The following is a 14,141-nucleotide window of genomic DNA, read 5'->3' as shown; positions in this document are numbered from 1 at the left end:
CATGCTGCTACCTCTCACCCTATTGCTGTTACCTAGGAGCAGTGGCAAACCCCCATGTCACCACAACCTCCTTTCAGGTTGCTGCAGAGAGCAATAAGGTCCCCCCAACACTCCTCCAGACTAACCAACCCCAGTCCCTCAGCTGCTCCCCATCACACATGTGCTCCAGACCCTTTGCAGCTCCACCTCCCTTCTCTGGACACACTCCAGGGCCCCCACGTCCTTCATGAGAGAACCGAAACTGACGGCAGTGTTTGAGGTGTGGTCTCCACCAGTACGTTATCTCTGAAATGCAGGAACTCAAATGAGTGGCACAGCAGTTGCTGGGCAGAGACTACAAGAGACATAAAGCAGTCCAGAACTGTGGCAGACCGCTGCAATTCTCTCCTAAGAACAAGGGGCAAAGTCTCACCTACAAAAAGGTGCTCCGCTGATGGCCATGAATTGCATACATAACAAAAACAACCAAGGCCACCTCCCATCATTCACATGGAGGGGAAGACCTTGGCACAACTCTCACTACCCCAGAGCCCCATCTACAGTGACTGGAAGGGCACCCAACTCTGCCACTGCAGCTTTGTGATTCCTCTCAAGCATTCATGGCCGGTAGCATTATATCCATCTGAGCAAATCCACCCAGAGATTGCAGATGACATTCACTAGACTGAATTGTTTCACTCTGTTCCAATGCTTTTCTTCCTTCCCAAATGCCCCAGTAACCAACATCTGCCTACAACCTGGGCAGGAACAAGGAAGCGTACTACAAGCTCTCAGGGGTGACAAAGAAACAGCCTCGGTTTTGAGATCACAGCCCATAACTTAGAGAGAAGCAGCAGGTCTTCTTATCCATCTCATGATTATTTGCCGCAACATCTGAACTTACCAGGTAGTTTTTCAACCTACCTTCTCCACATGAAATTATTTCTAAGTACATCTTAAGTACATCTACAATGCAGACTTTGTTTCTTGTTTAATTATCTGAAACCCCTCTGTAGAACAACTTTGTTAATGAGGGAGCTCCCCAAAATACAGAGCTGCTGCATTCAGTCCGTCCTGCTGTCAGCAGGATTACCAAATGGTAGCCAGCAGCACGTAAATCTCTTTAAACGGTTCCTGCATGTAAATGCAACAGTCCAACCACCGCTGATTAACAGGGTTCATCAGTCCTCCCACACAAAGATTACTGTGTGAAATGATTTTCTGCAACATACTGTGCTAGGGTTTTAAAATCCATATAAATCTCTGAACTTTTTTGTCCCAATTATCAAAGACAAATATAGATTTTCTCACGTAGTGCCAATGCCAGTGTAGTTGCGCAGCACTACAGCCAGCCAGCTCAACACAAGTGAGCTGAATGGCATAATACTGTGCAGATATAATACTGTGCTTAATGCTTAAAGTAAGCCAATGAAAGAGCAAACCAAACCAGCATCTCTTCATTCTGTAGGAGGTGAAGTCTTTCTGCTTTGTTAAATTTTCTTCAGATTTGAGTTGACTACTGTGACCCATCTGCACAGAGAAGTCTCATGGCAGCAGTCAAATGCAATGCGTTTTTGGTGATCTGCCCAAGACCTCTCACTTCCTAGAACACTGATCAGCAAAGAAAGTGCCATCACAGACAGCTGACAAACATTAAGAAAGCATATTCCATTGTCCAAGTATGTACACAAACATCTGCTGCTTTTCTTAATTATTATTTCTTTTTACATTGGCCATCCAGGCTTCTGATTAAAACAGACCTTATTTATTAAACACTGCACAAGAGAGATGCAGATACATCTCCATAACCATTTCTAGTCCCCACCTGCACAAAAGCCAACTTTCTTCTCCTTCCTCTCTCCATACAAAGTTGCAGAGCACGGCCAACTCCAAGTCTCCATCATTCCAAAACTTCAGCATAACTCCTTTGAAAAATCTGTCCCTAAAAATTCCTAAGATCAGAATTAAGTCTAAAATAAAAGTATAAATAAATAAATTTCCATGAACTGAGTATCACTTCCACAGTCAAGGCAAAGTTACCGTGCTTCACTTCTGCAGGTGGTCAGCTGTAACTTGTACACCTGAGCAGTGGCAGGGAACAAACTGATCTTGTTTCAGTTTGGGGGAGAACATCACCTCGTGTGCAGCTTTTAAGTAGTTTTAGTTTTTTGCCTTGGGCGTAATATGCAAGTGAACCAGACAGCCAGCACTGCAAGAGGTCAGCATCTTGTCCAAGCAGTAACATTCACAGCTCAGCAGCACTGGTCAGCCTGAAACACACAGGAGATTTCCTTTGTACCTTTCCATACAGCCATTTCAGATCCTGTTCCAGCCAGAAGCTACTTCCGTCTACTAGGAATAAACCAAATGATCTAAGACAAGAGAAACTCATATATTGTCTCATTCAACTCCATTCTTCCAGTGAAAGCAGCAGTCACACCTGCCTCTCACCAAGACATCTCTTCATCTGCTCCAAGTCATCTCAGCAATTCTGTAAAAATGGAAGTTTAAACCAGAACATTTTATTAATGAAATTAATTTTACATGCCTTAAACACGCACACAGGTAACTATTATATATGCTTAAGTTCCTACTACTGATGTATATACATTAATAACATCTTGCAAAGTGGTGCTAATGCTGGCATAGACCTAAGAACTGAATGTTGTCCTTCTCGCCCAATGAAAACCTCAAAGTGTTCCTCAACCGAGGTAAGATTTGGACAAATCAATTCCAACTCATCTCACCAGCTCACAGAGACACTATGCCTTCTTCACAAAAATGTCTGTACAGCTCTTTTTTCTTTAAACAGAAAGTCAGTAGATAAGCATTAAACCCAAACAATGTAGAAAGTGTTTCTCACAGGTTGAGTGAAGAACGGCTGAACATGACAGAAGGAACACAGCGAGCTCTGTCACTCTTAAGAGGGGAATGCTCTGGGGATCACTGTGCTAGGTAAGATCTAGATTCACTTCTTATTTCATGTTTTTCCCAAGTGGTCACACAAAGAGAATGTGCTAAGTCTGAGTCATCACATCTTCTAGTCTCACAGGGAAGGACAACACACAAGAACCTGGAGTATTCACCTGCTATAATTAAAGACACCATATGAACGAAAAGACACTCTAAACAGCTACTAAAAGTCCACTGAGCGAGTGCAGAAAGTTCTCCAGCTAAGCTTTTAACAGCCACCAGTAAGAACCTATCCAAGACCAACTGTCTTATGCTGAACATCACAAACTACAGCTTGTCATGTACAGTCAGCCCTCTCTGCACCAGATGAGGAGGGCCAGGCTCTCACTTGGCTGTCAGTCAGGACACAAACCACACCACAGAACTGTTATGGGTGCGAAACACTTCTGCAAGGAGAAAAAGCCCTCCCTGAACTAACAGATCCATCCGCTCTATTGTCACACACACATCCATACCAGCAAAACGGACGCAGCAGGAACTGCTTAAGTGCCACGGCTACTGAAGAGCACTTGAAATCAGAAGTTCGTATTTAAAAGGCTCTTCATTTTTATACAACAGTCAAACAACCTCACCCACCGTTCAAAACGAAAATAATACTGATGACTCCGTTCATTTCTTTTTGCCAAGCCTTGTGCCAGCTTGTCACACAATCCTAACCCAAAGCATTAGCTCTCCTGAATGTTTGGGCAATTCATTAGTTGCCTCATATTGAAAATACACCTTTATCCACGACTCCAATGTCTCCACAGCTGAACATCATACCAGCTTCTGCAATACAGCAAAATCAGAGCAACCATTTCAAGGACAGCTCTCGATTTGTTCTCCACTCCCTCAAAAACAAGAGATGGGACATTTAGTAAAGGCACGACAACTTCCACCTCACCTCCACCTTTCAGTTAAAAAACATTAAGACAGAGAAAAGGAGAACTCAAATTATTTATTGCAACTGGGAAGCAGGAAAGACCGAATAGGGCTGCCTGGCAGAACCTTCATTCATCCAAGCTCCCACTTTCATTGCAGAAGTGAAACCACTACCAGAAATACTCAAAACAACACAGCAGGTTAAAAAGTGAAATAAAATAACAAAAACCAACAAAAAAAAACTACCCACTAGCACATTAACTTCTATAAATTGTTCATACCAAATAGTAGCCTCTACCTTTAAGGTCTTAAACTCGTTATCCCTCCAAATTGTGGTGAGCTGCTAAGATCATACATTAAATATTAACACAGCAAGATATGGTGTTTCCCCCCCAACCCCTCCTATTCTAAGCAGCCTACACAAACCTTTTTATTCTGATTTACAATGCCTGCTGCAATGAGCCTGTAACTAAGACTCCTGGGAACTCAAAGGTAAATGAAGTAAATTAACACAAAATCTCTATCAGTTATGTTCAGGTTTATCACAATACAGGTTACACACAATATACAAGAATTAAATCCACAAATGAGGATAAATCCATTGTTGGGGATCAGACAATCTAGTTATATTACATGCAAAAACATCAACATCAAATAGAGATAACCTTAGACTACTAAAATCAGTCACCATCCAATTGCATTAAGGTTGTACTCCAATTATTTCTTCCATGCTTTTTACCTATAATCTTTACTCCTTTAGGACAACACAAGAGATTTAGCTGTGCACTGAACCTTCCAAGTTTCACTATCCTATTAGTCTTCCTCCCAAATTGGTACTTTATCCTTCCCCTGAAACAACAAAGATTTAGGAGTGATTTGGCTGTGCAAGGTTTGCAAACACTCCCGCCTTGGAAGACCTGAGACAAACCCACAGGTAAATTCATGTGATTCTTCCTGACAGAACATTAGGGGAAAAATAAGGCTTTTCATCCAACATAATAAAGAAGTAGCAGAAGCTCCCTCAGAAAAATCAAGTGTTTTTAAGACACGCACACTGAAAAACAACCAAGCAGTCTTCCCCTGTCTCCTTCAACCTATATCGTTTTAAACAACACTTGGCTCGTTCCTCCAACCCCTCAGGTTCCACGTTATCTCCCTCATGCTGAAAGCCAAAAGTTGAAGCAGATTCATTAGTACAACGTTATCTCCTAAAAAGCAACTAACAGGCAGAAATTAAGACTGCATCCCTATTAGAGGGAGACGGGCGAAATGGTCCATATTAGCACAGAATAACTTTGAATATTCATGAGATTTAACAAAAAGACAACTTCAGTGTCCATACTACTTGCAGAAGTTCCAGCTGTCTCCTGCCTTTCCATTCCCATCACTCTCACTCCCACCCCTTCACCACAGGTTTTCTTTGCAGACAGGACCAGTTTTGTGAATCATTCCACCATTCTCCCTCCCTGCAGCTCTGCTGGCATAGATACCTACCAGGCAGATGACCAAGAGGAGGCAGAACTCCGTAGTATGTTGGAGGAAACAGGAATTAAAAAAAACATCATAATAAAATACAAACCTAAGGAATTCTATCGCTAATCCTTAGCCTAAAGCACTTAACTTGGTTTGCTCTTACCAGCTTCCCACAGAATCAACCAAAGTCTTCCAGAAGGCCTCTTTCCATGTCTATTTTACAAGTATAAGGTGATTAAACTAATACCCTTCAGTCAAATGTTTAAAATTATATGGTATGAGCTGAGGTCGTAGTAATCAAGTTACAAGATACTGCATCCTGCTACTGCAAACTGCAGACGATTAACCCCATATTCCTAAGCTCTGCTGCCCTAGCCAAAGGCACAGTGAATGACAACAGCACTCAGACAACTCCACACACAAAAACATTAATTCTAATGAGCGTAAGCAGTTCACAGAAGCAAAGAAGCTACAAACGCAGATCACACACAAGTCACGCAGACCACAGCACATGTCAAAAGCCTTCTCCTCTCCCAGCAGATTTCAGTATCGCCACAGCAGAAGCGCAGGGCAGCTTCTGAAATTGTTGACAGAAACAATGTTGAAAAGCTGATGGAGAAAGTTTCCACTGCAACTATGCTGTCTCATACATCCTGCATCAGCATACATCCCGCATCAGCACACATCCCAAAGACACTGAATGAACTACTGAGAAGTTAACAGTTAAAGGTGAAGAAGAGAGACGAGTTCAGCACTGGAGAATGAACATTTAAACGCAATGTGAGGAAAATAACAAAGATGGTGCACTTTGAACATTGTATTTTGTAAATGCTACATTAAGATTGCAAAGCACAGGAGGGAGGTAGAGCTGGCCCACCACACTGAGAATCAGCCCTATTGCGCTGTGAAACTTGAGTTCCTGCAGTCAGTCACCCTGTATGTTAGAAAGAACAACGGGGAGAACACCTGAACAACAACAAACCCACAGAAAACTCTTCCTCCATCCTGCGTACCCTCAAGAGGAGGCTTAGCATGGAAGGACTCCAGAACCTTCATGCATCTGTGGGGGTCTCAATAGCCAACACTTCAAACCTCCACTATGTATACCCACTACATTGGTTTTCCAGATTCCACCATTCAAGCATACAGAAAATTGTATTTTTGCAAGGCAAAAATTCACGACAAGTCAAATTTGCTTATCTTAATTGCATGATACTGGCACCATTCAAACCAAAGCAAACAAACAAACCTGTATTCAAATGAGCAGTTCTCAAGAAGGAAACAAGTTTAGTCCCTGATGACCGAAATGCAGGAAACAGCCTACCGAAGATGCTGAACATGGAAGAGTGTGCCACGGCCACAGGGAAAAGACCAGGAGGTGAGACTCATCACCCTGCTCCTGCACTGCAGCAAACATGGTGCTGACTCAAATCAGAATGGCAGATGCTGAAGGTTGCACTGCGGTGGATCTCCCTGGGTCATCCCCAAAGCCAATCCCCTGCCACAGCGTGTGCACCATCAACCTGTAACTCTGCATCAGTCAAGCTCTCTTTATGCACTTCCACAGTAAGCGAGATTGAGAAAAGCAAAGAATGTTCCTCTGTTAAAATGCAATGACTTTCAGGGGAGGGGTAAGGATGGCACAGCTCATTTTTCCACACAGAACAACAGTGTCACTTCAGAGCAAGTCTCAGTGACACTCCCAGAGCCCACGTTCTTCAGCAGTACGCAGAGAAGCTGCCGCTTGCTCGCTGTCACGCTGCCATACAAAGGCAATCTGCTCCCACCGTCTGTACCACCCTGCCCAGCTCACTTACCCTGCTGTCTGCTACGCGTCTATCAAACTTCTCAAGATCTAGCTAGAAGATCATCTTTACCCATCAGTATGCATCATGCATGGGCACTATGAAGAACATCAGAAATGCTGACAACATTATGGGCAAGTGTGGTGGAGAACATGGAGAAGGGAAACCTCCCCTCTCCCACATGGAGAGGAAGAAAGCAGCAATGTGCCAAAGTGCACAGCACGTGACAGAACAGCTTCATTCAAAGGAAAAGAAACAAAATCAGTCAAAGGGAGAAACAAAGACACCAAAAAAATGTGTTAACGTACTGCTGACCACACAGCATTCACTACATTTCCCAGGCAGCCCGTCCGTAACAATCTTTGTTGATAAAAATCACATGGGCTCTTGCCAGTATTCCAGAACTTTTATCCACAGGAAATACCGATGGACAAATCTCACAGCGATTCCAGCATATCCATCCACCTGATGGAAGGAATGAGCAGGTACTGCACTGAAAGCTGACTGACAGTATGTTGCTCCAGTTTGCACTGGTTTATTCCTTTAAGGTCTGGAAGGTGGGGCGGCACCCATTTTTCTTTCAGCCTGTAAGTTTTAGGTACATTTTCCAGAGTCATTAGCAATGTTATATGTGGCCAAAAGCCATCTATGTAGCCAGGTCTGGTGCCTAGCAGGGACTAGTAACCGGTATTTAGTTCAGTTAAAAGCTATTACCAAGGCAGAGCTTATAGTGTGTTTCTTTTATAGGAGAAGTGATACAAACAATACTCCCAGTAAACTGCATGAGAGCTTCTAACGAAACAATTCCCCATGCAATTTCCAGCCAAGCACTGAGTTCTTATCAGAACTCATCTGAGCGTTATTTACAACTCCACATTTACTAGCAATGAGCTGACTGAGTTCAGTCAGACCAGTGAAAACCCTCCAAAACGCATCACCATGATGTAGCACAGCATACAGTTATCCCATACGCAGTTATTATGAACGCAGGCACGCTGTGTGCTTACAAAGAAGAGGGAAAATTGATTTTCCTCTTCTTTTTCTGTACCTGTTGCATCACAACACAGGCAATACATACTGCATTTCTCAATTGGACACCACGTCAACATCCCAAGGGGACTCTGGGGCTGCCAGAGGGAAACCCCATAACGCTTTTCCTAACCTTTCAATATTAGCATCACAGTATAAGAAACACAAAGAGCGCTGGGCAAAGCATGTGCATATCCATCATCTGTCAGTGAATCCAGCGAGAGGACGGCCGTGCTTTCTTCTGTCGCTTCTCATCTTTCCTCTTAAGGAATCAACACATAATGGATGGGGGAAATAAAACCCACAAACCAGGAATTTTATAGTGACATTAATGCTTTGCTGTGTCCAGCCAAAACCAAAGTCTGACCGCTCACATTCACAGGTACAGCATAAACAAATTCAAGAGCTGCTAATTTACTTTTCTTCCCCTCTTCAAAGGCAAATATTAGAGACTGGGGAACATCCTGATCTAACCTTACTCTCCAACAGGGCTAAACAGAATCGGCTCACAATTGCAGGTCAGCTTCACATTTTCAGTCTTTGCTTTTGGCTTCTGGTTGATTTCTTTATTTTTTAAACTGAAAGGAAACACACATAAAGGCACAGGGAAGAAAATCGTATGCATTTCCAAACGTCCTCAAACAGAACGGCACATAACTCAGCAGTAAGCAATAGCAGAAAGGCTCAGCTGAAGAAATCAAGGAGCCACAGCTAAACTCTGTGATGTTACACAGATGCACAAGCAGCACCATGCACAACTACAGAACAGAATCTTCTGCTTTCCTGGTCAGTCAAGACTGCAGGCAACAACTGTAAAGGAGGGGAGCAAGGTCAAGGTAAGAGCATTAACTTTAAAAAGTATCTGCCTATATAGATATAAGTGGGACCAGCCATTAGGATCCCATTACCAGAACTGAAATACAGCAGTCTTTCCTACACATTGTGAGAACTCAGAACTCCACCTGTGTTGCATTTGTGGCCTCTATCGGTAGTGTCACATTTCCACATCATTTTTTTTCCTTACACCAACACTACTTGAAGTGATTAAAAATACTTGAGACTATCCTTGGTTTATGTCTCATAAACCGAAAAGCTAAACAAGCAGTTTGCTTATTTATTTTTGAGACAGAGATCTCAGCACAGAGAGTCACAAAAAAAACGACTTAATGCTCCCTGATTTTAGTAACTCAATTGAGAGGAGTTGGTCAGCCTCAGACCAGTCTCCACAAGCAAATAAATCAGCATGGAAATCACGGGACTCCCTGACTGATGTTAGCTGGCTCTTCACAACCTCTCGTTGCTGTAGGTGATCCTTCCTGTCCTGGAAGCCAAATGCACAGTTAAGTACCAAATTCTCACACAGCCAGTTACAGCTCATTCTGAAGCCTGAGGAGTTAGCGCTGCCAAAAACACTCCTGAATCTTCAGAAGTTATAAGGACTCAGGTTCCAAAAGCAATAGTCTAATACCCTCTGTAAGTATAAAATATAATCAAGCGGGTTATGAAAAAAATAAATGCTTTAATTAAGAAGTTACCCGACCCAAATGGGGATCTGGCACTCCCCGTGCCAAAAGGTAAGATATGCACAAGCCAGCTATAAACTCCTAAATATACCCTTATCTCAAATTATAGGGAAGCAGAACAGCATGAAAATTATTCACGTTTATTACATCTGATGCCCTCATTCCACACAGCAACCTGCCAAGCTGTTGAGAGTTGCAACAGGAATTGTGTGGTACAATTCCCACATAGGGACCCTTCTAAGAAGGGTCTTATTATCATTTGGCTGAGCTTCATGGGTGGTTTAGTTAAACATGACCTAAAAAGGAAGGGAGAAGAAGGGCACAGTGACTTGCTTTTTAATGGAGTCCCATGAGCCCAAATGGACTTCTTGGTACACATTCCAACAGGAAGTGGGAGATCCCAAAATCTGTACATTTCACTCTTCTTCCCTACAGACCTTATGCCCATAGCAATCATAAACAATCCCTTATGAAGAAGGTTTGCACTTGCACTGCCTTATGCATTTAAGTTTAATCTGAGTACCTTTTAAAATGTAAGACAGGTTCACATCTCCCTGGTTCTTCAGCCAAGGGTTAGTGAAGTTTCTTCTGACAATGAGGAGCTCCTATCTACACGTAACGCATAAACACATTTTCTGTTTAATCTGAATAACCCGCAGATCTCATTTAAGCATCAGCCGAACAGATTTACCCCTTTCATAAAGGTTCACCTCTGGCCCTCTTTATGAAGCGTTAATAACTGAGAAGAAGACAAAATACATTTCTGACCTCCCATTAAAGACACAACCAAACTGCTCCCAGCGCTTTCAATCTGGGAAACATCCTTAACCTGCCCCAGGCTGCAAAGGTACATTAAAGTATGTATTTCAGCAAAAAAAGGGCAAGTTTCATAATTCCCAAAGCCTCTGAAATCTGATTTAGAGATCAAAGCCCAAATTGTGTCAAAACACATAAGATTCTACTCAAAAGGATGCTGGCAGATTTAAAGCTAAGCAGTCTAGAGAACACCAAGCTTGCAGGAAGGTCCAGAAACTTCCCCTGAACATTTAAGCGTGTTAATCGAAAGCCCCAGAGCTACCGGTTTGTCTGAGCTAATTCCCAAAACTATGATCAATTAAGAATGGGCAGCGTGTTTCTGATGTGAGAAGGGCCCATCCTCGCACTTCAGAAGCGTAACAGCTTATTTACTAACTAGAAAATTAAAAGATAATAAAAAAGTATGTATTGCACACACCAGCCATTTAAAGAAATTAACAAATACTACCAGCAAAGTTTTTAATAAGAGACAGATGACTGACAAATACCGTCTTCCTTCTTTTTTTTTAAGTAGTTATTCTTTCTGCATCATTTTAACGCAGCCACCTGTTTATATGCCAACCGAACCTAATGCAGGGAGAACAGATTAAGAAACAGAGCTTTATGCAACCCAAAGGAAACAAATCTCTGTCTCGTAGGGTGGCATATTAAAGAAAAGGCCTTTCAGCTAAATGAAAAGTGAAATCCTTCAAAGCACTTAACCAAGTGGACAGCCCTTACTGAACCAAGCTCAACCAATGTGCTGCATCTGCAGCCCAAAGGTTGCAGCGTGGCCATCAATCACTCAACCCCTCCCGCAGAGCAGAAAGGTTCCACACAGACAGCTGAAGGTGAGCAACTGCAACATGCGCAGCCATGGATCAGAAGCACGCGACGCGTCAAGCGCGCCTAAGAATTACCCGTGGAATCAACAGATGGCAACAGCTATTGCAGACATGAATAGCTTTCAAATACTAACCTAAACATAGCAAGCTCAGAAACTGATCCTCGTTTCCCTCACTAGCATCTCTGATTTTTCTCTCTTGTTTTTAGAGGATAAAAGGACTGGACTGGTACAGGGAGCAATCCTGCAGTTTAACCAAGCTGCATGCCCTCCTGATGGAAAGCGTGATGATGTGGCTAAGACCCAAAGAAAAGGATGATGGCACTGAACCGACACAGCAATAAATGCTTGTTGATTCACACACAACTGCAGCCCTATTTTCAACTTAACAACAGAGCCCTGGTACCATCAGACAGCTCCACAGGGCTGTAGCACCTCGCTTACATAACTTTCTCCTGTTCCTTCCTCGAGGCAAGGAAAACAGCTGTCCCCACCACATCCACACAGGCGGCCCTTACAGCACCTCTGCCAACCAAGGTGAGGCTGGCCCCACTCAATGGAGGGGAGCAGCAGAGCCTCGAGTGCAGCCATCCGCGTGCATCACCCCTGTACCTGGGGCAGCCTGTGCCCACGTGCAGCGCTGGGCCTCACAGACATCCCGCTTTGGCCACAGGCCGCTCCTAGTGACAGCGAACAGGTGGGCAGCTCTCAGCCGGCACGGCGGCCTTCTGGGCACGTGAACACGCGTTATTCCTCTAAACAACAACAAAAGAGGGAGGGGGCGAAACGGGCCACACGAGAACTCCCCCAGAGCCCCTTCCGAGCCCTCCCCCCCCCACCGCCCGCACTCCGGCCCTCAGGGACGCCCCGCACCCCCTCGCCCCCACCCCGCTGGGCCCTGCCACCTGCCCCCCACCCGCCGAGCGGGGCTGCCCCTTACCTGCGGCCCTCCCCCCCCACCCCGCCGCCGCGGGAGGCGAGCGCGGGGCGGGGGCGCTCAGCTGCGGGGGGCTGCCGAGGGCCGGGGGGAGCCCGGCGGCGGCTCGGGGCCGTCGGGCTCCATTCTCCCCGTCTCACACACAGACACACACAGCGCCGCACGCACGGAAAGGGGCGCACACACAGGAAATAACACGGGGTCAGCTGACCCCCGGCAGCCAATGGCGGCGGGCGCTGGGCAGGCAGCGCGCGCCAGCGGGAACGGCGCGAGGCGGCGGGTCCCGGCCGGGCGGAGGGGAGAGGAGGGAGGGAGGGGGGAGCGGCGCGTGCGCGCGCGCTCGCGGCTGTTTGCGCGTGTGCGCGCGCGGTGGTGGGCGGGAGCGGGGGGCGCGCCGCGGAGCCGCCTCACGCTTAAAGGGCCCGCGGCCTCACGACTCTCAGCGCTCCCTTGTCTGCTGTAAGCCTCGCATGTGGGCAACCTGTGCCAGTGCATCACCACCCTCTGTGTGAAAAACTTCCTCCTAATATCCAACCTAAACCTCCCGTATCTCAGTCTATGACCATTCCCCTTTGTTCCATCACTACCCACCCTTGTAAACAGCCATTCCCCCTCCCGTTTATACGCTCCCTTCAAGTACAGCAAGGCCACGTGAGGTCTCCCCGGAGCCTTCTCTTCTATCACACCATCACATGAGCACAGATCCCATCTACCCTGCCCTAAGACGCAGCCCCGCTGAGCTGAATGGATAATTTAATTCTCTCAGAAACTAATTTTTGGCTGTCTGCAGACTCCAGAGGAAAAAAAAAACAGTCATCTGTATACCTTGTTTACATCACCATTTTTCTTGTATCTTGGCTACCAAATGCTTCGTTTTCCCTCCAGAAGAAAGAAATTCAGGTTTCTGACTTGTCCACTGAACAACAACCACTTGATGGTGATCAGTTACACAAAAAATGGTTAGCAATGAAACATTAATTGTTAGTGCTAACAGAGAATAATCCCATTACGTCCCTGTCAGGCCCTCATCCTGCTGACAGATGACCAGGGCTGGTGTGCAGCATCCACTCAAGCAGTCCTGGCTCAGCATAGAGCCATCAGTGGTACCTACACATGCACAGAGCAACCAGATCGCTCCTCAGTTCTTAAAAGAGGGGGGGAAAAAAAGATAGAATAGGGATTTAAAGCCAAAAAGAATCACTCACCAAATTAAACCCTTGAAGTGTCAATTTTAAAATCAGCGTTAACAAACTGACCAGGTTTGCATGTAAATTTTCAGCAATAGGCTCAGTAACTGGAGAGTGCAATAAATTGAGCAGATGCACTACACCAAGTCACGAGAAAGATTTAAGTTCCTGCCTTTAGCACAAGAAAGTCAGCTCTGCTGTAATCGTCTGCAGCCACTCTGGGACCAGCTGAACAAAACCCTTCTGACTGACACCCTCCCATGTGGCAGACAGGAGGTCTGGGGTGAAAGGAAGCCCCCTAAATAGCCCCTGGGTGAGTGCCACTGCTCCCACCTGTGCTGCTGCCACCACACATTACACAAGGAGCGCTGACTCTCAGCAGACATGAGCTGTGCCAGTGGTAAACGACAAGGCTTTTTCCCATTATGCCTCAACATGAGGCTTACCTTGCACATCCCTTTACCATCTCCCGTAGATCCCTGAGAAAAATCTCCCTCTGACCCTGAGAGAACTGACAAATGGAGATGGAGAGTTTCCTCCTGTCCCTGAGGTCATCACTTCTGATCCAGCCGTAATTTGGTGATTACTCAGTCGCTGTGGCTCTCCAGGAACATACATTAGCAGCTCACGGGGGGAAAGGAAGGAGTGCACAGTTCCTGACCTCCACCACCCGTCATCTCCACACCCCCGTGAGCTCACTCTGCCCAAAAGGAAGAAGGAATGCGGCAGGGCTGC

At 45.4% G+C, this 14,141-nt stretch overlaps 1 protein-coding gene across 9 annotated transcripts in view; it reads right to left on the bottom strand.

The window, feature by feature from the left end:
• The window catches only part of TCF20 (transcription factor 20), a 109,742-nt gene that overhangs the window by 44,492 nt on the left and 51,109 nt on the right, over positions 1 to 14,141 (bottom strand). The window contains exon 1 of one of the 9 annotated variants that reach the window (XM_015861468.3): positions 12,223 to 12,400. The exons of 7 other annotated variants lie outside the window; for them this stretch is intronic. The gene's annotated coding sequence lies outside the window, so the exon portion shown is untranslated. Of the gene's footprint in view, positions 1 to 2,019; positions 2,157 to 12,222; positions 12,401 to 14,141 lie in introns of those variants that run through there. One more of the 9 variants, XM_085516185.1, reaches the window with a different exon arrangement.

The sequence above is a fragment of the Coturnix japonica genome, chromosome 1, assembly GCF_054131305.1.
Source record: "Coturnix japonica strain WE chromosome 1, WE-NBRP24, whole genome shotgun sequence".
NCBI classification, from domain to species: domain Eukaryota; kingdom Metazoa; phylum Chordata; class Aves; order Galliformes; family Phasianidae; genus Coturnix; species Coturnix japonica.
The sequence above is the reverse complement of the archived record's forward strand: the minus strand, read 5'-3'. Positions and strand labels throughout refer to the sequence as shown.